Raw genomic sequence first — 27,069 nt, 5'->3', positions numbered from 1 at the left:
GCCAGTTTTTTGTTTTGCCTCCAATCGTCACGGGTCGCCGGTTCACCAGGGTCATCAATTCACCTACCAACGAGCTGCTGCCGCCCCCCCCCCCAATTTATATTAATTTTTTTGTATATACAATCCTTATTACACTGCGTTTCAAATAAAATGCACCACCTAGAAGGGGTAGGCGTAGAATGTTGAAATTTGGTGGAGAAGTCTGTTGCATATAGACAAACATTTGATTAAAATTTGAATTAAAAACTACAACTTGTTTAGATAATATACCGGGTGTTATTCGATTTTTATTAATTTTTTGATTATGTTTTAAAGACACTTGAGTAAGATTCTTTTGCAATTTGACTTGACATTTGTCGTGATTGTGCTTGGAAAAATGCTACGAGTTCGCACACGAGGTAATTTTCAACAAATAACACCCATTGAAAGAGGGCGAATTATTGGGTTGCATGAGGCCGGTTTACCATTTCGGGAAATCACCAGAAATCTAGGCCCAACGCATTCGACGATATTAAGTACAAGTCGAGTATGGAACAACGAAGAACTACAAATGTGTAGCAGGGGTAGCGACCGTTTCAGAGTCACCCAAAAACGCGAAGATCATTTGCTAAGAAGAAGTGTTATTCAATACCCTTGGTAACCATAACGATCAGTCGGGATGGACTGGATGACACCAATTGGGCACAGAATCCGAGGTGTACCATCTACCGCCAAATTCGTTCCTTTGGCTTGCGATCTTATGGTCCAAACTGTAAACTTCCCTTACCATAAGAACACAAAACTACCAGGCTTCACTGGTACCAAGAGAGGCAGCAATGGCTGTAATAGTGGAATGTCATAATGTTTAGAAACGAGTCTAGGTTTTGTTTGTGGCACTCTGATGGACGCATACGTGTTCGAAGGCCTCGAGGCCAAAGGTAAAATTTGGAATTTGTACAGAGACGTCATACCGCTCTAACACCTGGAGTAATGATATGGGGTGGTATACACATCTGTTGAAGTACCCTCTTAGTGTTCATTCCAGGCACGCTAAATGCCCGGCCCTACATCGATAACGTGTTAAATCAAATTCTTTTTCCTTATCTCTAGAACCGTCGAAGAACGTCTGTTCACCAAGATATGGCGTGGCCTCATGTGGCCGTATTAACTTAAAGAGTGTTTGAAGAAAATAACGTCAATTTCTTACCCTGGCCTGCCCGATTACCCGATTTATGCACAATCGAAAATGTTTAGGATGTAATGCATAGAAGGCTGTGCAATTTACCACATCCTAGAAAGACTTTGGAAAAATTGCTACAACAAATTCAAAATGCCTAGAATGAGATACCCTGACAGGCAATAGATCATCTCATTTTAAGCATGCCTAGAAGAATACAGTCTTGTATTCGCGCACGTGGAATTTTAACACATTATTAACATTTCTTGTGTTAGACATTTTATTTTTTCTTGAAATTTTAATCAAATGTTTGTCTATATGCAATGGTCTTCTCCACCAAATTTCAACATTCTACGCCTACCCCTTCTAGGTGGTGCATTTTATTTGAAACGCAGTGTATATACGTGATTAGACCGGGTATTTGTTGCTTCTCCCTTTTTTCCCTTTCCTTCCTTTTCTTCTCTTTATTCTACTTATTCTACTCCTCTTTCTTTCTCTTCTTCGGCTTTCCTGTCATCTTTCTTTTTCTGTGTGCCCTCTTGTGGCACACTGGCGCCCAAGGCAAAGACAGTCGATCGACCCATCACCCCGCAGCGACGAAGGAGCTAGCCTGGCCGTCAGAAGGACGTCACAATCCAGATTCAAGATGTTTTAATTTTCGTAAAGCTAACTTTAAATTATTATACGATTTGCTTCTTTGTACTGACTGGTCTTTTTGAAAAACGTAACTAACGTTAATACGGCATGTTTCGAATTTTATCAAGTCTTAAACAAAATCTTTGAGGTATCTGTCCCTAAGTTTAATTTCAAAAAGGAAGGCGATCGATATCCCCCGTGGTTTGACGTAGAGGGTATCAAAATACTACGTTTGAAAACGCTTTTTCATAATAAATTCAGACAAAAGCCAGTATTTTTATGATGCTTTTAAATACCACAGATCTAAATGCAAGTCCTTGATTCAATCCAACTATCTGAGATACTTAAACGAAGTTCAGTCGTCACTCACGTCCAACCCTAAGGTTTTGGCTCTATGTTCAGACTAAAAAAGAAAAGTCTAGAATTCCAGCTATCATGAGATTTTCTGATCAAGAACTTCAGACACCACCTGAAATTGTTAATGCTTTTGCTTCTTTAAAATCGTATACTCTTCTTATTCTTGTGTTTTAAACCAAAGTGATTTGAGCAGCTCTGTAATAAAAATTGAGAATATAACAGAAGATGAAATACTTGAAGCGTTAAAACGATCCAAAGATTCTCTAATCGCAGGTGTAGATAATTTTCCCAGCTTTATCGTAAAAGACTGTGCATCGATCTTTGTAAAACCTCTCTATTCTCTGTTTAACTTTATTATTAAGACTTCATATTTTCCTGACATCTGGAAAGAAGCGACAGTTACTCCTGTATTTAACAAAGGCGATCCGTCTATGATTGAAAATTACCGACCAATATGTGTTCTCTGCAACTTTTCAAAAATTTTTAAGATTTTGAAAGCGTGACCTCTAGTACGGCCATCCGTATTTAAAGGGAAGAGATATCTAATAGGTGAGTCACCATCAGTAAGCGCTCGGAATACGGTAATGGCATCCCCTCGCTTGCGTCTGCGGGAGAGCATTGGGAGACACATCAGTTTGAGCCTATCCTGATATGATGGACGTATCTGACCAAAAGGCAGCCTAGTAACCAGCCGTTGAGTGGCTTCTAATAAATCGTTGTCTCGTACTAGGTGTGGGCTCCAAACACTATTCGCGAACTCTAGGATAGGTCTTATATATATATTATATAACGCAACAATAACCTTAACGTTCGCTTTCCCAAAAGCTTTAGTGATTAAATACACTGTTTTGTTAGCCTTCCTGGTGATGCAAGCAACGTGTTCTGACCACGAAAGATCGGATGTAATGGTAACACCTACGTAGATCGGAGCAGGTGTTCGTTTTAGAAAGCTCGACGCCATTAAGGTAGTAACAATTCCGAGGGTTTTGTCCTCCGAGGTGGAGTACTCTACACTTAGACATATTTAATGGTATTAACCAGTCACGGGACCAGGTGTGGATTGAGGTGATATCATTGCTTAAAATCATACAGTTCGAGCTAGAGTTGTAAAGTTTTACATCGTCGGCGTACATAGCACATTTAGACCTCAAACCGTTGGTGATATCTGACGAATAAACTATAAAAAACAAGGGCCCGAGTACGGAGCCTTGAGGGACTCCGCTCAGTACCTTAACCGGGACACTAACAGAATTACCAATTCTGATCCTAAATGAACGATCAGTGAGAAAGGCGTCTATCCAACGAAGAAAGTTGCCCCTTATTCCATAGTGATCTAGTTTGAACAGAAGACGACGCTTAGGCACACGGTCAAAAGCCTTGAAAAAATCGAAATATACAACGTCCACTGTGTCACCCGTATCCAGCGCTCGAGTCCAGTCAGCGAGAGAAGTCAGAAGGTTGGTGTTTATAGACTTTCCCGGCAGAAAACCATGCTGTGCTGGTGGAATCACATTATGTTTCATAAGGAACGCAATCATATTATCATAAATAATGGACTCCATGACCTTCACGACAAGAGACGTTAGACTAATGGGGCGGTCGAGTCGAGTTTGTCCCCTTTTTACTTCCCGAGCGTAAGCAAATGAAGTATTGTAATCGAGTCCGTCGGCCGACTCTCTACTTTTACGTTTTCTCGATCTTTCATGACCCCTAGAAGACGAAGAAATAGGTCTCCCATTTCCGTCTGTCTGTCCGTCTGTCCGTCTGTCCGTCCGTCTGTCCGTCCGTCTGTCCGTCTGTCCGTCTGCCGTCCCGGATTTTTATTAGACAGATAATCTCCGAAAGTACTCGACCGATTGTTGTGAAACTTTGTACTTATAATAAGAATATCATGTAGATGGTAAAACGCTAACCAAAATTTGTCTAATCATCCCCACCACTAATGCGATGACGTCACTTCAAAATTGTACATAGTAAATGGGTTTTCAATTGTATAAAATAACATAGTCCTACACATGTAGTTTACAACTCTGAATCGACTTTTCGCCCGAAACGTCCAGATTTTTGGAAAAAAAATCAAAATTATAAAACAACATTTTGAAATTTAATTTTTAATCTGCTAACCAGAATGCTTTGAAATGTTGCAGATGTTTTAAGGCTATAAAGAGCATCATAAATCTTTAGTCAAAAAATATTTGCTTATCCCCTCCAAAAACTTGATGACGTCAGCTCAAAAGTTTGTGGAATAAATCATATCTAAAATGTACAAAATATGATGAGTCTGTACTTGTGATCTATCACTCCATTCATATTTTTTGGATTTGCATATACAGGGTGACTCAAAAAAATTAATGAATGCGTAAATTTATTTTACTGATTTACTCAGAAACTACAAAACCGAATGCTTTGAAATCCTGCAGATGTTTTAAAGTTATAAAGAGCATAATAAATGTTTAGTCAAAATATATTTGCTTATCCCCTCCAAAAAATTGATGACGTCAGCTCGAAAGTTTGCCGAATAAATCCTATCTAAACTGTAAAAATATGATGAGTCTGTACTCGTAATTTATCACCCCATTCATATTTTTTGGATTTGCATATACAGGGTGACTCAAAAAAATTAATGAATGTGTAAATATACAGGGTGTCCCAGAATTCGCGCCATTCCCGTAAATGACATGTTCCCTGTCCCGAACTGTGCCGTAATTCGCAAAAAGAATTGTCCAGGCTTTAACCGTGTGAGAACTGGAAGGCGATTAAGTTGACCAATAGAGAGGCTGCTTTTATATCCGAACGTTTCTATGTTCAAAGTTACCTATGCCAAGAACAAAAAATCGGGTAATACTAAAGTTGAATGAATTTTTTCCGAATCCCCCTCCGTCAACAAAAGGAAACAGAAGTGTGGTTATAAATTTAATCATTTTGACAATTGTTTGTCATAAACTGTCACGAAGTTTATCACTGACCTGAAGAGACGCTTCTGCGCTAAAGATGACTGATTAATGTACACAGAGACGTCAAGGTTTACTTTAAGGCAAGTAGCATGGGACAGAAGTTATTTCTGCTGCCATTCTAGTTAAATTGTGTTTAACTGGGCTGTACATGTCATAAGAGAAGCTGTTTCATTTCATCGTAGGCAAATAATACATTTATTACTATTCTACATAGAGTAGCTACCGAAGAGCAGGTATTAGAAGTCATTTTCTTAGAGCCCCGTGAATAATCGTCGGCACCCAGACCAACATGTGTTTCACCGATTGTTACATCGAGCAAGAGAAGATCTTTTCAACCTAGTCGGAAAGGCCGTGCTGGGGCTCCACGGAATGTACGTGTAGGTGCTGAAGAGCAAGTGTTAGGAAACATGGAAGCGGATCCTAGGAGAAGTGTCCTCTACGTAGCGCAAATTAGTGGATGTTCAAGATCGACCACTCATCGTATCCTTCAAGAGAGAAGACTGCATCCTTACCATTACACGAGAGTGCAGCATCTGCGACCAACCGACTACCCGCGACGAGTACATTTTGCTCAATGGTTACTGCGACAAAATGAACTAAATCCTGATTTTACACGGCGCATTCTTTTCACCGACGAATGTTCATTTTCCCGAGAAGGAATGTTTAATGCACACAATTGGCATTTCTGGGCACACGAAAATCCACATCTCACTAGGGTGAGAGCATATCAGGAGCGATTTACTATTAATCTATGGGCTGGAATCATTGGTACTACTGTGGTAAAAATTTTAATGCATCTGATAAAATTATCAGATTACATGATCGCCTTAATGGGGATGCATATGCTAATTTTCTACGACTAGAGCTTCCGGCATTGTTGGAAGACGTTCCTTTGAATGTACGGCGGAATATGTGGTTTCAGCACGACGGCGCTCCTCCACATAATTCGATACTTGTACGACGAACATTGAAAAGAGTATCGTCATAGGTGGATTGGGCGTGGCAGTACTAATATCTGGCCTCCTAGATCTCTAGACCTTTCTGCTTTGGACTTTTTTTTGGAATCAAATTAAAAATTACGTACATAGAGAACCCCTAGATATGTTAGAAGAACTGGAAGAGAGACTGCACGAAGCCTACGCTACAGTTACTCCTGAGATGTTACATAATACACAACACAACATAATTCAACGAGCTAGAACTTGCATTGAAGTTAATGGTGGTCATTTTGAGCACATTGTTTAATAACGTTACAGTACAACGATTCCAGCCCATAGATTAATAGTATTGCTCTTGATATGCTCTCACGTTAGCGAAATGTGGATTTTCGTTTGCCCAGAAGTGAATTGTGCGCATTAAATATTCCTTTTCGGGAAAATCAACATTCGTCGGCGAAAAGAATGTGCCGTGAAAAATCAGGATTTAGTTCATTTTGTCGCAGTAACCATATAGCAACATGCACTCGTCGCGCAGTCGGCTCGTCGCAGATGCTGCACTTTCGTCAATAGTAAGGATGCAGATTTTTCTCTGTAAGGATACGATGCATGATCGATCTTGAGCATCCAATCATTTGTGCCACTTGTTCTTCACCGTCTATGCGTATAATCCGTGGAGCCCCAGCACGGCTTTCCGCATAGGCTGAAAAGATCCATCTTCTTTTGCTGGATGCAACAAACGACGAAACACATGCTGGTCAAGGAGCCGATGATTGGGGAAAAGACCTGTATATTCGCGCACAGCAGTGGCTGCATAGCGTGTACATTCTCCATAAATTGTTTGTATTGTTCTTAAAAAAAATTGCAACTATTGTTATAATTTTTATTCGTATCTTTTCAATCTCTAGAAAGTATGTACTCACAACTTTAAAGAAACTGTCTTAAATCATCATGTGCAACATCAATATTATTCTTGAATAAGTCTCAGTTTTCAGTATCTCCCCCACATGATTGACACCACAGCAGATACCTATGATCTTAATACACCAGAGAAGTGGAGTCTCGTCTATTTTTTCGTTGCTTAGATTAGGTATCAGCAACAAAGCTGTTCAGTAAAAATTGATACTGTTTATTGAAAATCATAATCACTGATTAATCAAAAGCGATATTTATGTTTAAATACACTTAATAACGTTCTTTGAATGGACATGTGGTACTCTTTTTTAGAAATAACGATAAACTTAATATCAGGCATATGATGCATTCTGAAAATGTACTAATTTTCGTTAAAAAGAACAACACATTATTCACGGGGCTCTAAGAAAATGACTTCTAATACCTGCTCTTCGGTAGCTACTCTATGTAGAATAGTAATAAATGTATTATTTGCCTACGATGAAATGAAACAGCTTCTCTTATGACATGTACAGCCCAGTTAAACACAATTTAACTAGAATGGCAGCAGAAATAACTTCTGTGCCATGCTACTTGCCTTAAAGTAAACCTTGACGTCTCTGTGTACATTAATCAGTCATCTTTGGGGGCAGAAGCGTCTGTTCAGGTCAGTGATGAACTTCGTGACAGTTTATGACAAACAATTGTCAAAATGATTAAATTTATAACCACACTTCTGTTTCCTTTTGTTGACGGAGGGGGATTCGAAAAAAATTCATTCAACTTTAGTATTACCCGATTTTTTGTTCTTGGCATAGGTAACTTTGAACATAGAAACGTTCGGATATAAAAGCAGCCTCTCTATTGGTCAACTTAATCGCCTTCCAGTTCTCACACGGTTAAAGCCTGGACAATTCTTTTTGCGAATTACGGCACAGTTCGGGACAGGGAACATGTCATTCACGGGAATGGCGCGAATTCTGGGACACCCTGTATTTTATTGATTTAATCAGGAACTACAAAACCGCATGCTCTGAAATCTTGCAGATGTTTTAAGGTCATAAAGAGCATAATAAATGTTTAGTCAAAATATATTTGCTTATCCCCTCCAAAAACTTGATGACGTCAGCTCGAAAGTTTGCCGAATAAATCATATCTAAAATGTACAAAATATGATGAGCCTGTACTTGTCATTTATCACTCCATTCATATTTTTTGGATTTGTATATACAGAGTGACTCAAAAAAATTAATGAATGCGTAAATATATTTTATTGATTTAATCAGAAACTACAAAACCGAATGCTTTGAAATCTTGCAGATGTTTTAAGGTTATAAAGAGCATAATAAATGTTTAGTCAAAATATATTTGCTTATCCCCTCCAAAAAATTGATGACGTCAGCTCGAAAGTTTGCCGAATAAATCCTATCTAAACTGTAAAAATATGATGAGTCTGTACTCGTAATTTATCACGCCATTCATATTTTTTGGATTTGCATATACAGGGTGACTCAAAAAAATTAATGAATGCGTAAATATATTTTATTGATTTAATCAGGAACTACAAAACCGAATGCTCTGAAATCTTGCAGATGTTTTAAGGTCATAAAGAGCATAATAAATGTTTAGTCAAAATATATTTGCTTATCCCCTCCAAAAACTTGATGACGTCAGCTCGAAAGTTTGCCGAATAAATCATATCTAAAATGTACAAAATATGATGAGCCTGTACTTGTTATTTATCACTCCATTCATATTTTTTGGATTTGCATATACAGAGTGACTCAAAAAAATTAATGAATGCGTAAATATATTTTATTGATTTAATCAGGAACTACAAAACGGAATGCTCTGACATCTTGCAGATGCTTTAAGGTTATAAAGAGCATAATAAATGTTTAGTCAAAATATATTTGCTTATCCCCTCCAAAAACTTGATGACGTCAGCTCGAAAATTTGCCGAATAAATCATATCTAAAATGTACAAAATATGATCAGTCTGTACTTGTGATCTATCACTCCATTCATATTTTTTGGATTTGCATATACAGGGTGATTCAAGAAAATAAATGAAAGCGTAAATTTATTTTACTGATTTACTCAGGAACTACAAAACCGAATGCTTCGAAATCTTGAAGATATTTTAAAATTATCATAAGCATGGTAAATTTTTGATCAAAACGTATTTGGTCGTCCCCCCTAAAAAATTTATGATGTCACCACAAAATTTTGCTGAATAAATCCTATCTAAAATGTACAAAATATGGTGAGTCTCTGCTTGTGATTTATCATTCCATTCAAATTTTTTCGATTTGCATATACAGGGTGACTCAAAAAAATTAATGAATGCGTAAATTTATTTTATTGATTTAATCAGGAACTACAAAACCGAATGCTTTGAAATCTTGCAGATGTTGTAAGGTTATAAAGAGCATAATAAATTTTTAGTCAAAATATATTTGGTTATCTTCTACAAAAAACTGATGACGTCAGCTCAAAAGTTTGCCGAATAAATCGTATCTAAAATGTACAAAATATGATGAGTGTGTACTTGTGATTTATCATTCCATTCATATTTTTGGATTTGCATATGCAGGGTGACTCAAAAAAATTAATGAAGGCGTGAATTTATTTTATCGATTTAATCAGGAATTACAAAACCCAATGCTTTGAAATCTTGGGAATATTTTAAAGTTATTCTAAGCATGGTAAACTTTTGTTCAAAATGTATTTGTTCATCCCTCCTAAAAAAATTGATGACGTCACCCTTAAATTTTGCTGAATAAATCCTATCTAAAATGCAAAAAATATGATGAGTTTGTACTTGTGATTTATCATTCCATTCATATTTTTTAGATTTTCTTAAGAGGTGGTTCAAAAAAATTAATGAAGTCAATTTATTTTATTGATTAAATTAAAGGCAACACTTATTATTAGTATTACACCCCAACCAACCCAATTTGGTAGACACAAAATTTGTTAAAGGAAAAACTCGGTTGAAACATAAGAGTAGCACGCTTATTTACATCGACTTTAACATTACAGACCTGCATTTGTTTTATGCGGTCACTTGGTTCCGCGAATGCGAAATAGACATGTTTATAATCAACCAATTGTGAATTTCACCGTCAAGAATTAAAAGAAAACGCAATGTTTTATATAATAAGCGGAAGTCGAAGCAATAAAACCGATGGTCGTTTTGTTTACAGTTTCTCTCTTTGGCTCTCACGTATGCTGTTACGCTTGTCATCTTAAATTAAGAATGTTTATACATAAACGATTTTCAATTGCCCCTCATATTACTAGACAGCGGATTTCTGTCGGGCTACGTCACGATTATAGGGGGGACGTGCTGGATTCCATAAATATAATTAACGATTTATTAATCAAACGGCTAAGTAAATGAGAACGGGAATTAACAGCAGAGTGCAACGAAACAACGTTATTCTAATCTCAAATAAACGAAGTGCAGTCGCAACGGCAATGAATTCGCATCCCGTGCGAGCCGTACCGAGTTTGGCCTTGCCTAGCCCGACAGAAATCCGCTCTCTAGATATTACACACCGGCGCCGTATACGTGAATAAATTGTTTCGTTATTTTATTGATTATAAGAAATCAATATTCAAAACGACCCAATTCATTTTCCCGAAAATTTGGGAACACAATAATTTTATTCTTAGTATTACACTACATCTATCCCAACTGATATACGTGTCCTTGCAAAAATGTTGATGACGTCATCACAATTTTTTTTTAAATTCCCACTACAAAAATGTAATGAGAAAAAAAAAACTTAATAGGCATGCAGTCGTCAAGTTTCCGACAGCGAGGGAAGTACTGTCTAAACTCTTTAGACCAATTTTTCTAAGATATAACTATAAACGAATATCATTTAAAATTATTTTTATACCAAATATTGTTTAAATGAACAGTGAAATAAATTTCGGTATGTTTTGTCTCTCTCGCACACTTGGTCGTCCGGTTTCGCCTTAAAATGTCGCACAATTAAAACAGGATGTATAGTAGCCTGCATAGATATTGTAGCCGTCCATAGAGTCGAGATTTGCGAATAAAAATAAAATAAAACCGGCTCAAACGGAGCCGACGACGGCTTGCAAGTTCTGTCACTACGGCACGCGTCATATCACACAGGGGTGTATTTAAGGCTGTTTGCACAAAATCTTAGGGTCACTGTAATCTTACTATTTTCTATCTACGACAAACGATTTGTCACACAGCTACGAAACCGATGATCTAGAGAAAGATGGAAGTTTGAAAATTTATTTCAACAAGTGTAATAACCGTTTGGTGCAACACAATTGGTTCAAGCAAACTAAAATATGACAGGAAACAAACAGTCCACGTGGACTAGTTTATAGGCGTGTTTGCTGCTAAGATGACTAGGTTTTTCGCTCCACCTGCCTCCGCAACGATGAATATACCATACCACAACTTGTGTACAGTGAACAGAGTTTCGATTTTATTGACGAGATTCAGCTCAGAAATTACGGAACGGAAAAAATGACATTTAATATTAAATACGTCTCTGTGCAACGTGTGCCAGAGTGACGTCAGACTTTGCAAGCCACCGTCGGCTCCGTTTGAACCGGTTTTATTTTATTTTTATTCGCAAATTTCGACTCTATGGACGGCTACAATATCTATGCAGGCTACTATACCACTTCGTAAGAATGTGCCAAGTTCACACAAACTTCGCAGAAGTGGTGGTGCAAGAATTTTCGTATTAATGAGTATCCACAAACATACCATAAACAGTTGTGTTCTTTCAAGGTGAGTTTCCGGTAACTCACATCACTTAATGATTGTTGAAGAGGCCTGAATACAGGGAAGATGTGTTGTGGAAGTTTGTTTAAAAGAACACCTTAGCAAATTTTTCATTTCAAATAAAATAGTGTTTCACAGTTGGTTCTTGCACTTGTATCGAAATAATCTGTAGTAAATAGTTTCTGAAACGTTCTTTGGAATTCTATTAGTGTGGCATTTATGCGATTCCCAAATTGACGCCTCACAGAGCCAAATAATACTAATTTAGTTGCAGCAACCTTTTAGTGAAAATTGTAAACAAATCGTATTCTGTTAAAACTATTAAAAATAATAAGCAAAATGTTTATGTTCCTGAAGTTGTTTTTTATTTTTTTGTGAGTGATTTAAAAATATTAAGAGTGAATTAAAAATTTTGCAATTCACTTGTGGATAACAACTTATTTGTTAGACTTATTAAGGATTTAATAAACGCAGTTTAAAACGTCAAAATTGAATAAAAGTGTTTTGCTTGAATATATTAATAATTTATAAGAAAGAAAAAAATGACCAATGTCACTAGTACATGCCAACCATTTTTATTTTTGTGTACAATTATTAGTATTATATGAATCACATACGAATGCTACGAAATATTTGAATCTTCATGTTTCCCGGGAACGGGCTGCCAAGGTCACACCCGTTCCGCAAATATTGCTGAAGTTTCGTTACTGATCTACTGTGGTGAAGCTATTAGCCACATAGCAAAATTTTTGAATTTTTTCAACATAAATCATTAGTAAGTTGTATGTAGATAATTCTAAGCATTCAACTAAAATATTATTTATATATAATAATAACGTTCATTATTTTGGCGACTAACTGCATGAAAGAAGCCAGTTTGTTTAAAAATTTCATTTTTCTTAAACTGTTTGTTCATATATATATATCGTTTTGTAAGGATTTAAATAATTAATTACAAATTTTTAATACAAGTAGCTGGAATTTTTTGTTCATATTAACTTTGACTGCACTTGGTTTTCTAAAGACATTATCGAAATGATTCGTCTAAAAAACAATAATTGGAAAAGTTACAAAAAGTCTGATTTGAATATGTATCTTTTGAGGGTAAATTTTTTGAGAAAGCAAATTAAAAACGAGGTTCGTAAGGAATATAATAACTTTATTAAATCAACACAAGTAAATCTTCAAACGAGTCCTTCCAAATTCTGGTCTTATATAAACATGAAGAGAAATACTTCCAGTATTCCCGGAAGTATGGTATACGATGGTGTTGAATTTAACTTTGCCGAAAAAATAGTGCAGGGCTTTGCATCTTATTTTAGTAGTGTATTTGTTGAGGATGAGTGTGATAATTTAACAAGTTGTGATATGGTCTGTGATAATATACGTGTTTTGCATCAGTTTACCATAACAGAATGTGATATCTTAGCTGCTGTGAGGAAATTTAAAAATAATTTGACGATGGGTCATGATGAAGTACCGTCATTTGTTATGAAAGACTGTGTAAATGTTTTTAGCATACCTTTGTGTCACATATTTAATTTGATTGTGAAGTATAAGGCTTTCTCGAATCAATGGTAATCTCATTTCCAGAGTTAGGCAAACCAGAGATTTAGGTGTCATCATTAATGAATCTTTGTCATTTATTCCACATGTGGAAGTTATATGTTCGCATGCTATGAAGATGTTGGGTTTTCTTAAACGTAATATTACTGGCTTTGAAAATGTAGACTGTCTGCTATCCTTGTACAATTCTCTTATAAGATCTAGATTGGAGTTTGCGAGTGTTGTATGGTGTTCTCATTATTATGTACATATATACTCCATAGAGGGTGTACAAATTCTGTAAGCATATCTTTTATATAAAGTATAGAACATACCCGCCATCTATGTATAGTACCTGTGATTTATATTCTTGTGTTAACATCAGAGATTTCTTAGTAACCTAGATACGGTGATCCTATGCAAAAGCGAACATACGTTCTTGGCCAACATGTACACTATGCGTTTTGCTTTCCATCTTCTTTTACAGCATGGGAACGCAGGAGTATGATTTTGTAGATCTTTGTTTAAACCTAGCAATTTACGATTTTGCGCAGTAAACCCTTAAATTCTGCCAGCGCAAGTCGGTTCTTAATTCATACAATCGCTGGTGTTTGTGTGTTTGTTAGTTTGTTCTAAGAGATTTCTTAGGTTATAAGATTTATATCACGGTTATAAGTTTAAATTGCATAGAATTTCTAAAAATGGGTTATAGAGTGTGTGTTGTATGCAAAGAAAGATCTAATAATTCTTTTGTTTCGCAAAAATATTACAAAGATTTTTAATAATCCCGACATGAACAATCATTGCATTTCTCAGGGATTACTAGATAATCACAAAATACAATTGATGAAGGCAATAACGCAAATGTATTTAAAAGTCCGCTTGCATCACGAAGCAAAACTGGTAAATTTTGCTTCAAAACAGGCGAAAATAGAAGTAAATTAAAGTCTTTGCCATTTCTATTGAAACACCACTTGTTGATCGTAAATTTGGCAACGTTCATATTCACACAATTTTCTAACTAAAAGCCGTTGTCAATCAACCGAAAACTGCTAGTAATTGCTCAATTTTAGGCAAAATCAACAGGTGGTGTTTCAATAGAAATGGCAAAGACTATAGTAAAATACATTTTCTTTAATAATGAGTAACTAAGATTACATTAAATCACCAATATTTAATAATAATGTTAATACATTTATACCACAGCTGTACGTCTTTTTTCTTTTTCGTTTTAAGCTCTTAACATTCTGCATGCAAATAAATACAATACGATTCTCTATTTATGTTAGAAACGTTCGTGGCAATAAAAACTTTTGACTATAAGAAAATTGTATTATGTCATTTTTCAAGAAATGGTGCGAATGATAAAAAGTACGAAAAAAGGGCAGTCGACAGTCAAATTTATTCCAACGATCTTGTCCGTGTAATATTTTAATCTTAACATTACAAATCATTTTGGAGATTGCTTAGAAACTTTTCGTTTGCCACTTGTTAAAAAACTCGAGTTATGATTCTCTTTTATACCATTTTAAATCAATGCGCCAAATTATCAACCAGTATTAACAGTCGCTAGAATTAGAAGAAGATAACACTAGTATGTAGTGCACATTACAACGAGTAAGAGAAAGACAGAGAACTGAAAGTATGTCGACACTATTTTCATACATGTTGTTCCACACTTTGCTGCCCATAGTCGTATCTAGGTTACTAAGAAATCTCTGGTTAACATAGAATCCGTATATAACAGGAGGAAAATTGCTTGTTGTGTTTTTATTTTTAAATTGATTCATAATTTAATACAGTGTAGTAGTTTATTAGAAGACATCTATCTTCATGTACCTATAGACTAGGCAGCCGTAATGCTTCTGTGTTTACGGTACCTATCTCTAGAACAAATTACCAATTTTTTTCGCCTATGTTGAATATGTGCAGAAATTGCAATAACATCTGCAATGAAGTTGATTTTTTTGGTGGTAATATGAAAATCTTTTATAATACTTGCAAGCGTGCAGTGATAGTTGGTAGTAATTAGATTTCTTATAAATAGCTTAATTTGGATTTTTGTTATTTTTTTTCTTTTTGTTACTTTAATGTTTTATTTGTATTTTGGTTTGGATTTTTATGTTTAGGTATCGTATATTTATATTGTTTAAGCAGCTAAGCAGCAAACTTTTCTTGTTCTAATTATTCCTGCAAGACCGATGGTCTGTTGGATTTTCAATAAATTTATTTATTTATTTATTTATTTATTTACTTATATTTATTTATTTATTTATTTAATTATGTATAGCATACTTACTATGCGTGCTCATCGTATAGTCCGGTCAAAATAGATATAAAAATAGTGATGAAATAACAAAAACTCCAACAGAGCTGAATTTTGCTAGAGACCTTGGGTACACCAGTAGACATAAAATAAAATGTCAAAAGTCCCCATAGCTCCCATGTGTGCTAAAAGTTATTCAAGGTCAAAGGTCAAAATTTTTGTTTTTTTGGATTTTTCTCCAAAGCGGTAAGTTTTATCAAAAATATAGTTCAGACAAAAATTATAGAGCATCAAATTATCTACAAAACTGGTTCTTATACTTTTTTCCCTAATAATCACCATTTCTAAGATATCGCCGTTCTAAAAGTTGAAGGAGTTGCATTCTGCATGATATGCACACATTTCCACACCACCTGTGAGGTAGTGTACCTGGCGCGTTTTTTCTAACGTGGTTTACCCAGTAGGTCTACGATCTGTTATGATGAAGTTTTATGGGAAAATACTGTATTTACTGCATGATGATTATTAATTTTGATATTGATATAGTTGATTGATTTAAACTTCATATAGTTCTAAACAGGAAGGAAAAAGCGAATGCCTTTTGCGACTTATCGTTTGAGGAGACGAGTCAATTTCTTTAAATACTCTAGTGCAATCAATTAAGCCCTTTTTTTCAAATTATTTCAGTACTGATGTTTCAACCCTTCTGAATATTGCTGATGTAGTACCGCAGCCGGTTTTGGCACTTTGGATAAGGAGATAAACTTCTTAAAGAATATATTTCTGTTCGCTGCTGAGTCTGCCGGTCATTTCCGGGTCAGTGGTGGGTCTTAACAATATTAATAATATTATTATTATATCGTCTGGAGCATCTTGTGTTCTTTTATTGAGACGAATTGCTTCTAAATACACAATTAGATAGATAGTTAAAGTAATTTTGTGGAAAAGATAACTTACGGAGCATGGCTTCAGATACGTTTGTGCGTTTGAATGATTTTTTACCCCTAGCCCCTTCCCAGCTCAACTCTTGCCCTAGGATATTAATCATTAATTTATACATTAACTGTTTGGCCATTAATTCAGGCGATTCCCCTCCAGTACGACTTAAATATCGCGCCTGAAAATAAAGCATGGTTGACTTCCAATAAAAACATTTGCAAAACATATATATATGTATACTAACAAATGACTTCAAATTGTTTTCGGTGCTATCATCGTGTATATTATATTTAGTATGCGGAGTAAACAATTTGGACATTCACTGCCTGTTTCATACGAACAATTGCGCAAGTTTATGTAATCATCAGACTTATTTTCAAGTAGAAGTAAACTAATTTCCAATTTTTTTTTTATTATTCGCTGATTTTGTCAAGCTTTGGATTTATTTTTCATATTTTTGTGTATTCTCAGTTATTTGTTTTCAGTTTTAAACGTAAAATTCTGATGCTAGAGTTATGGCACCTGGCTGCGGAAGTGATTTTACCGATATCATTGCTTAACCTATAATAAAATAAAATCCACTATTTACTACGTAAAATATAAAAACGCAAATTCATTAACTTGAAATTAGCCAAATACACTGACGTCATCCGAGGTCATCAAGATGGCAGCGTTTGACAACTAGCCGGTTTTCTCATAAGAGTCAATGCTAATATTTTCGGAATTCATTTAAATTTGAGAGTGTGTCAACTGTGTTTTTATAATTTGGTAAGTTTGTTACAGTTTCTAGACTGTGTAGATATCTGTAAAACGCACCATAACGTTTGAATATGCTTAAAAAATAATGTTTTCCAATGTGATGTACAGGTTAACTTCGCTGCATCTTATATTATTTGTTTTTCAAATTAATTCTTTGTTAATGTACATCAATGTTTTTTAAATACACTGGCATCTTAATATTATAATATTTTGTATTTTAGGAGAAAATGCCTAAATTTTGTGCTGTTGTGGGTTGCGCAAATCGAAGCACCAGAAATGCGGACAAATTTTATATTCCTTTCGCAGCAATTAGCAACAATAATGGTAAATATATACAGGATGGGGAAAAAGGCGGAAGCTTTGGTTAAAAGCCTTGAAACGAGTGGATTTAACGAAGCCAAAGTAAAGTATTCCTATGTTTGTTCGGATCATTTTATTTTAGGTACAATACCTACCTATTAGATTTACAGTTTCTAACAAATTACTACATTGGTACTCTTTTAGGTAAACCTGCAGATTTGTCGGATGTGGATCATCCTGATTATGTTCCATCACAAAATTTAGAATATCAAAATAAATCCACTCATAATACTTGTAATGTTGAAAGACACAGTTGTTTAAAAAAGAGAAAATTGAATAAAAGTCTCTAGACTTTTGAAGGCACGAGTTTTATTGTGGGTTATTTTACTTACTCTAAAAATAAAAAAGTTTAGAATGGTATTCATTGTTATGGTAGGGACATCGTCTAAACACAAACTAAAATCACTTGCACTCATTGTATAAGGATCTAGGCCGTTTAAATTGTTTAACTTTTATACATATCTGTGTTTGTCTTCGACGGAAAGACATCGTGCATAATTACTTAAATTATCCATACTTTAAAAACAAATCACACACCTTTACTTAAACCCGTCACATTAGCCTCAAACGAAAATATTAATTTCCGATTACCCCCTTAAAACACACGGATGTATTTTGGGTGACGAGGAATTCAGACCAAAACAGCGTTCTGTATTTTTATTGTTATTATGTATTTCTAAACTCAAATCGCCAAAAAAAACACCTTGATACACAGAAAAGATATGAAAGAAGCTATTGACGTGTTTATTTTCTAGATAAATATCCACACTTTTAAATAAAATGCGAAAATGTTAACATTGTCGCTTACGGAGTTTCACGGCGCTTGTCAAACGCTGAGTTCCCGCCACAACATGACGTCACGTGTTATTGGCTAATTTCGGCCTCAACAGAAATCAACTGTTTAAAATTCGAAAACGATAATAAAATATTTTCGTTATGCACCATTCAGTTGACTGTTTACAGCAAAAATGAGTGATGTCATCAATCGTGTCACGGGTACGAAGTTTGAACACGTTTGTAGGACGTTGCAAACACTTATTTCAACATTACTTACCACCGGTAAAGACAATAGTTTGGTTAGTACCTTGCAGAATAATACACTTCTATAATGGTAAAAGGCGGGAAGCGAAAGGCAAAACACAGAATTCCACGTGTTATATCGTGTATGGTCACACACTGGGCTGACTGGTGTGTAGCTGTTGGTTGATTCGTGCCTCGTTTAAACGCGAATTATGCGCAAGCGCCCTTTCCGGATGATGTAATTATAATTTAAAAATTGACAAGTCAAAAATCAAATACATTATCACAAAATCAACATCAGTGCAAAAACTTGGTTATGTTTTGTTTTATCAACTCATTAAAATTGTAATAACACTAATGTTCTTATGTGGATATCCATTGGAAATACGCCATGGAATATTTAGGCATGGAGATCAAATGGATGATCACTTTTGTAAGCTTAAAATACATGCTACGACTTTTTGTCATGGTAAAATTCTTTGAAATGTTCTTTTTCACTCATTTTGTACATTTGCAAAAAATATTTTATAAAGGATATACAATGGATATACCATGGACATAATATCCGTGATGTATACTTACTCAATGGATATCGATGGAAATTCCATAATACATACCTAAAATTTACTGAGCAAAATTTATTATTTTAGAATATTGAAATTTTTTTTCCTGAACAGAGTTTTGGAACTAGAAAACAGATCAAATGAACCAAACGCGGCAAATGTGTTACCTAATTCCATTATTCTGTTTACTGGATGATTAGAAGCCAATCTTGTGTTAGACAAAGCAATTCTCAATGTCTTAACACCACGTTTGTTACATTGTGTGACGACCCGCGTCACTAAATTCGTTCACGGGAAAATTGTAACTAAAAAGACGAATAACAAATCCCCAAAACATAACTCGAAAATTTGCAAATCTTAATTAATTAACACGCATGTCCTAATCGGCATATAGTACCATTCAAATAGATAAACAAACTCAACCACCAATCCCCGAATGCAGGAGCAAAATTCGCGTATTCGCAAATTGCAAATAACATTGCGCTTGCCAGACGTTGCAAAAAACTTATACAGAATAATACTCCATAAACATCGCCAATCGCAATTACTTTCATCTGAAATTGTATCCATACTAAAACGGCTGTAAACGAAACGCAGACGCATAAAAAACAACAAAGAACGCCGTCGCTTCAAACTTACTACGTCATCAACCCAGCAGTGCGTCTGTGCACGCACACTCATCTTAGCTCTCGCTAGACTGATCCCCACTTCATCCCCGGAACTGGGATTTCATCAGCTTCCCATATTTTTACCATATAAGGAAACGGACTTACGACGCATCTTCGCATTTTAATTTAATTTTCTTGCAGTTGATAACTTTATGTTGAATTTTGCCGTTTAAATATGAATCCGTTCTCTGATTATTTTGTCATAGTATTTGGAAACCTCTCATTTTATTTTAATTTAATCATCTCACTCTTTTTTTGGCGCATTTATTTCCCAATGTTTAGCTGCATTTAAAGACTATGACTGTTCATTTTTGCATGTATTTAACTGTACCGTAACCGTTAATTTTTCTCGTGAACAAGTGTTGCGCTCGGCGTATTGAGCTAATCAAAGAACGTAAAAATTCATTTATCTCTCTTTTTACATGTTTATATTCATAAGTTATCGTAGATTTAAGTGCATGATTTTCATTCGTTAATTTTAGTTGTTATTATCAGTGGAAATTTCTCAGGATCCACTGAATTGTTGGTTTTTTATTGTTTTAGTTGTTTTAATCATTTTAATTAGCAGATAAATGCCCAATCGCAGTTTATTAAATAATTAAGTATATACTCGATTTCATAGTTAGCAGTTTTCTAAGTTTATTTATCACGCACGTAATAATAATATTAATAAAGTACTTTATTATCCAACAGACTTAAGAGTCTACGAGGATACATACAACATACAACTCCTTGTTCTTACGTGTTATTAATGTAAGAATAACATAAATTAAATTATTTAATATTGAGCGGACAATATAAATTATAACAACCCAAATTAAAAAATACACTTACAGATAAATTTAAGCAACTGGTACATACAGGGCATTACACGAGTGAGTACGAGCCTGCAAGAATTAAAAATGCAACTCAAAATACGAATTCAAAACTTACTTGGATGTCTTTTTTAAATTTCAAATAGCGCTAAACATAGTTATCCGGGCGTTAGAAATGTCACTATTTGTCAGCATTTGAAATGTGTTCAGATAACGATAAAACGGATCTATCATTTATGGGCAATGTAAAAAGAACGCTTCTTTGGCAGCTAGAATGTATGTGGAACTTTATCTGCAGAGAAAAGCATCTAGCAAGTTGACCACCAATTAAAAAACTAAGGCGGAGAACAGCTACCGGCCCCGAAAATGAGTTTGCTATCTTAGGAATGGTGGAAAATGACCTTCACGTGATTCAAAAAACAGTGGCAGCCGCAGTGTGTGTTAGTGTAGCCTCTGTCAACAGGATTTGGAAAGTCAACAAATTTCATCCCTACCTGACTTGACCTGACCTAGTGCAAGAATTAAAGCCCGCAGATTACGGACAACGATCAGCTCTTTACAATTTCTTTATGTTAATAAAAATCTTTTTGAAATTTCAAATCAATTAACGTTTTTTGTCAAAAGTTAACTGAAGTCAAAATTGCCCACTATGTCTATTTTTGAAAAAAGAATTGATAAAACTTAAAAAAATATCCATGTAAGCTTGGACGGTGTATTGTGGGTTGCAATTCCAATTCAGTCAGGCTCGTACTCATTCGTGTAATACCCTGTATTACGTGAATACACTAAAATATTGAACTAAAGAGAAATGACATTTTTACATTGATGACAAAAATTTTTTGGATGATAAATAAATATATCAATACTAGCTGACATGATATTGTAAGAGCGGCAAATATTATTAATCGGCGCATGGAGGTGTAGTCCAGTCATTTTAGGATAAAAAAGGGATCAATCTCGGAATGAGAGATAATAAGCTGAATTTTTGTATATACCTTAATTTTGGCGTTTTAAAAGTTGTGTCAAAAGTCTCACAAAATCTCGTGTCTGCGTCGTAAGTTATTCAAGGTCAAACATGAAGAAAAACAGTTTTTTGCGATTATCTCGGTTTCTATTGCTCCAGTGATGTTAACATCTATTATCATAATTGTAGAGCACAAAATTTGGGACAAATTTTATTTGAAACATTTTTTCATACGCTCAATCGTTTTTGAGATAGAGAGCAGTGAGCGCGCAGCGCTCATCCATACGTACTGTAATGCAATCAACCGTGAATATCTATGAATACTACCTTGAATTTTGAAAAATTTGTATTATTTATCAATTAATACATTATATTTAAACATTTTACATATTTTCAACATATTCATTGAATAATACTTACCTACTTTGTGTAATTAAAAACGCATTTAATGAAATATTTACTGTATATCTCAATTTATTTATATCTTTAAAATGTGTAAGGTTTTAAATACTTATTTTTTTATCGTGATTATAACTGGAAGGTCTGGAAACAACGATTCAGGGCACCGAAGATGATAACGATGAAACAGAAATTCCCGAACGTCCAGAAGATGACGGTGAAGAAGAAGAAAATTAATACTTTTGTTCTTTAAATTATTAAAGATTTCTAGATTTTCACTGCAATTCAATTTCAATCGTAAGAAATGTACAGGTACTGAACAAAGATAAAATTAAAATACATTAACTCGTTTTACTTCCTTAAATTTTTACTATGAAAAAATTAATATAACTTTTAGATATATAATAATATAACAAGTGTAATATATTATCTAATATATAAAAACTTACACATTTGAAAGATAAAGTACTTAATTATTTTTCTACTTAAAATCTACTTTCAATAAATTAAGATATACATACAATAAGTATTTCATTTAAAGAGTTTTTAATTCCACAAAGTAGGTAAGTATCATTGTATTGAAAATATGTAAAATGTTATTAAATGCAATGTATTAACTGATAAATAATACAAATTATTCAAAATTAAAGGTAGTATTCACAGATATTCACGGTTGATCGCATTACAGTACGTATGGATGAGCGCTGCGCGCTCACTGCCTTCTATCTCAAAAACGATTGAGCGCATGAAAAAATGTTTCAAATAAAATTTGTCCCAAATTTTGTGCTCTACAATTACGATAATAGATGTTAACATCATTGGAGCAATAGAAACCGAGATAATCACAAAAAACTGTTTTTCTTCACCTTTGACCTTGAATAACTTACGACGCAGACACGAGATTTTATGAGACTTTTGAGACAACTTTTAGAACGCTAAAATGAAGGTATATACGAAAATTCAGCTTATTATCTCTCATTCCGAGGTTGATCGCTAATTTGACTGGACTAGTGCTGATTAGTTCTACTATAACTTAGTACAAAATTCTCCGGATGACGACAGTTTAAACGTGGTACATGTAATTTTATTTTATTAAGAATATTAGTACAACAAGTATCACCATAAATTTTTTTTATCGATTAGTTTAAACAGAAATATTACGCTAGCTAATATTCTTCTTGCTTTCAGCGACCTCAGATTAAAATCACATAATAGAGAATCATTTGGAATTGATCTAATAGAATATCTACCATATTTAATGAAGTACAGACGTTTACAAAATTTTATTTGAATGCGTTCTAAGGTAGTAATGTGAATATTGTAATAAGGGTCCCATATAGAAGAGCAATATTCTAACTTACTTCTAACAAATGAGAAGTATAATACACGAAGCGCCTCAATGTTAGTGAAATTCGATGTATTTCTGAAAATAAAACCTAACATTTTAGTAGCATTTTCACAAATATGACGTATATGAGGTACAAAGGTTAGTTGAGAATCTACGATAATGCCTAGATCTTTAATCTCGTTAACCTTAATAATTTCAAGGTCATTTAATGTATATTGACATTTCGGAGTACAACTCGATTTGGTAGATGTAATTACTCTGCATTTACCCTCATTAATAGTTTGACCATTGTTACTACACCTACTACATACTGAAATTATTTAGGTATGCTTGTAAGAGAACACAATCACTGCTATTTGAGATACAGTTAGCTATCTTAAGATCATCCCCATAAACAAAAACACGACAATTAAAATGCGCTAATGCATCATTGAAAAAAATAACAAATAACATAGGTCCTAGATTCGATCCTTGCGTTACGCCACTGGATGTAATATAAGTGTGCGATCTAAAACCGTTATATTCAACAAACTGTTTCCGATCACTTAATAAAGACTTAAATAAAGTTAACAAATTATTACATAAACCAATAGACTTAAGTTTATTAATAAGAAGAGAATGTTTTACCACATCAAAAGCTTTGGACATGTCAGTATAGATCACCTCAACTTGAGTTTTGGATTCAAGCGAATCAGATACATATTGGACAAAATCACATAAATTGGTAGCTGTCGATTTACCTTTCATAAATCCATGTTGATTAACATTAATTATTATAGACGATACATGAGAATATAATATATTTGATAAGATGGATTCGAACAACTTCGCAAAATTTGAAATTATTGCTATAGGCCTATAATTTTGAATGTTATGTCGGTCACCATTCCTAAACACAGGAACAACTCTAGCTACCTTCCAAGCATTTGGCAAAGTAGCATCACGAACAATGAGATTAAAGAGGTAACACAATGGCTGACATAAACACGATACACAATCTTTAACGAAGAATGCTGGTACGCCATCAGGACCCATAGTAAAATTAGACTGTATTCTCTTCACAGCACTGTAAATATCACAAAATTATGTAAGACGTTGGTCAGATCACAGATGTTATCACATACCGGTACAGTATCACAGTCAAAATCATCATTAACAAATACAGATCTGAAGTAAACAGCAAAGTTATTCACTATATCCTGAGGGTCTGATAACTCTTCATCTTGAAAAAACATGTTGCCTGGGATGCTTGTATGATTCTTTTTTAAATTAATATATTTCCACAGGTTTTTTGGCTTCATTTTAATATCATCTTGGGCCAAATTTACAAACCTCGCATATTCGTTCTTAATTTTGGATTTAATAAGTTTTCTGATAGAGTTTACTTGGATTAAATCCCTATCAAATCGATATTTCTTATAACGCTTCCACAAACGTCGCTTTTTGTTGGTAAGATCAATTGTAAAAGGTGAAAACCACACTGGATATGATTTTTTTTGAATGGGACACTTTGGTATGAATTTATCAAATAATTTCGCCATAAAAACATTCACAGGCATCATTAACACTTGCAAATGACATTAGACGAGACCAGTCTTTCCTGCATAATTCATCATATAGCCCAATGTAATCACCTTTACGAAAATTGTACTTGAGACCGTTATCAGCTGTGCTAAATTTACGTAGTTTTATATCAGAAGAAAATTCAAGAGTAACAGATAGTGAAGGATGATGTCGATCTTCTTGTACCAAAGGATTGTCACTGTGAGTTACTATACAGTTCAGGTTGTTTGAAGTTAAAACCAAATCCAACAATCTAGAGTTGACGTTTGTTATGAGATTGCTCTGCTTTAAGTTATTAATATTGATAAAATCACGTAAACTAATGCAAGAACCAGATAGATTATTCAAATTATCACCAAGAACCATTTGTCTATAGTACTGAGGAATATTAAAGTCACCCATAATCAGAGTATTAGAAGATAAGACACAGTTATTTTCTAGATATTCAAAAATATCATCGTAATGCTCAACAGGCGAAGCAGGTGGCAAGTATAAGTTAATAATATTGGTCTTAATCTGTTCATTAAGTTTCAGTGTTATACCAATAAGATCCACAGTCGATATAGGAGATATCAGGGGTAGTTGATTTGAGTTAAAACTTGTTCTTACGGCTAACAATACACCGCCACCTCTACCTTTATTATTGGTCTTATAAACATTATAGTTGGTACTAAAATATTCACTACTTAACACTTCATCTTTCAACCATGTCTCTGTAATACTAATGACGTCCGAGTTGTTAATAATGACATTGGGATAAAATCTATGGACTTTTGTATTTAATCCTCGGACATTCTGATAGGCTATTTTTAAGTTGAATTTTGACTGTTGGATATTTAGGCATTTTTTGCTTGCTTTTTCACAATCTTTGGTATGCCATTATAGTATTTCAAAACGATATCTACCTCACCTTGTTGCTTTCGATGTTTATATTCTGAACGAACCAGGTATGACAAATTTTGTTGGCGTGGAGTTAAATCACGATTCAAATATAGGTTGTTGGTAAATTTGTAGCTTTTCACAACTCCCAGGGCTTGTTGAGCATTCCCGAATATAATTTTCAAAGGACGGATTTTGTCTGCGTTGTATTTACCTAATCGTATACAGGACAGAATTGAAACATTATCCATTTTATCATCAGGTAGGACCGTATTAATACATCGAGACAGGTCATCACTTTTACGCAAATTACCAGTATTTTCATTCGATTCCGGAAGATTAAACAATATTAAATTATTTGCCCGGCGATTTCTTTCCTCAACTTCAGCGATAATTTCGTCGTCCGATAGTTTCTTCTGTGGGTCAGAGTCTGTGGCCTCGATGCGCTGGTTTTTTAAATCAATTAATTCCTTTTTCAGACCATCAACTTCGGCTTTCAATTCAATTATGGTGGATACAATATCAGACTTGTTGCAATAGAAGTGAATTTTTCCTGAATTAGATCGTATGCATTGAACTTCCAGTCGAGAAAGTCCAGCACAATCGTGATGGACATTCTTACGACAAATGTCACATGTCACACAATCACTACCTTCTACCTTTAACATCCTTGTTACAAATCACACACTGAGACATGATGTACCACTAGGGGTGTTACAAAGATTCAGTAATTGGATACAAACAGATGGATGAGGGGGAAGTGCCATAAGTGGGGGGAAAAAAGGAAAATCTTGGCGCGTCATTCAAATATTAAGTTGAATCACGATTTGCTGTTTTACGGGTTGCGGACCTCTAGAAGTTTTGGTAATTATTTTGTTTGGTTAGGTTTTAGGTTATGTTTTAGTAGACGCGTCACGGGATAACTGGCGGGAGAAAAAGTGAATGTGTTGTATTTTGTGCTTTTGAGGAATTTTTAGAGTAACACGTGATTGTTCTGTGCTAACATAGCAAGAGTGATAACAAGTGAGGTTTGTAATAGCCGATGCTGTTTAATTAAGCGTTTTATTAAATGATTTTCTAGGATTACATAAACACTTCGAAGAAACGTCCCCAAGCAGCCAATAAGCTGACACATTCCATCTGCTAATGATACATTAGATAAAAAGAGCTAAGTTGATAATTACGGTACTACACCATATAATTTTCTTAAGTTTTGTTGTGGGTTAAATGTTGCCCTAACGAAGTTGAAAGTCCCTCCGATCA

At 34.5% G+C, this 27,069-nt stretch overlaps 1 protein-coding gene and 1 long non-coding RNA gene across 8 annotated transcripts in view; both read left to right on the top strand.

Annotated features, from left to right (window-relative positions):
* Dscam2 (Down syndrome cell adhesion molecule 2) overlaps nt 1-27,069 on the top strand; it is a 956,598-nt gene that overhangs the window by 763,143 nt on the left and 166,386 nt on the right. The window lies entirely within an intron of this gene.
* On the top strand, nt 17,021-17,847 carry LOC135135560 (uncharacterized). Its single transcript, XR_010281600.1, has 3 exons — nt 17,021-17,236; nt 17,449-17,669; nt 17,732-17,847. It is a non-coding gene; the product is annotated as an uncharacterized LOC135135560 (long non-coding RNA).

This window comes from Zophobas morio, unplaced genomic scaffold, assembly GCF_036711695.1.
Source record: "Zophobas morio isolate AGI-343-1 ecotype UQ-CSIRO unplaced genomic scaffold, CSIRO_AGI_Zmor_V1 ptg000024l, whole genome shotgun sequence".
Lineage (NCBI taxonomy): Eukaryota > Metazoa > Arthropoda > Insecta > Coleoptera > Tenebrionidae > Zophobas > Zophobas morio.
The sequence above is the reverse complement of the archived record's forward strand: the minus strand, read 5'-3'. Positions and strand labels throughout refer to the sequence as shown.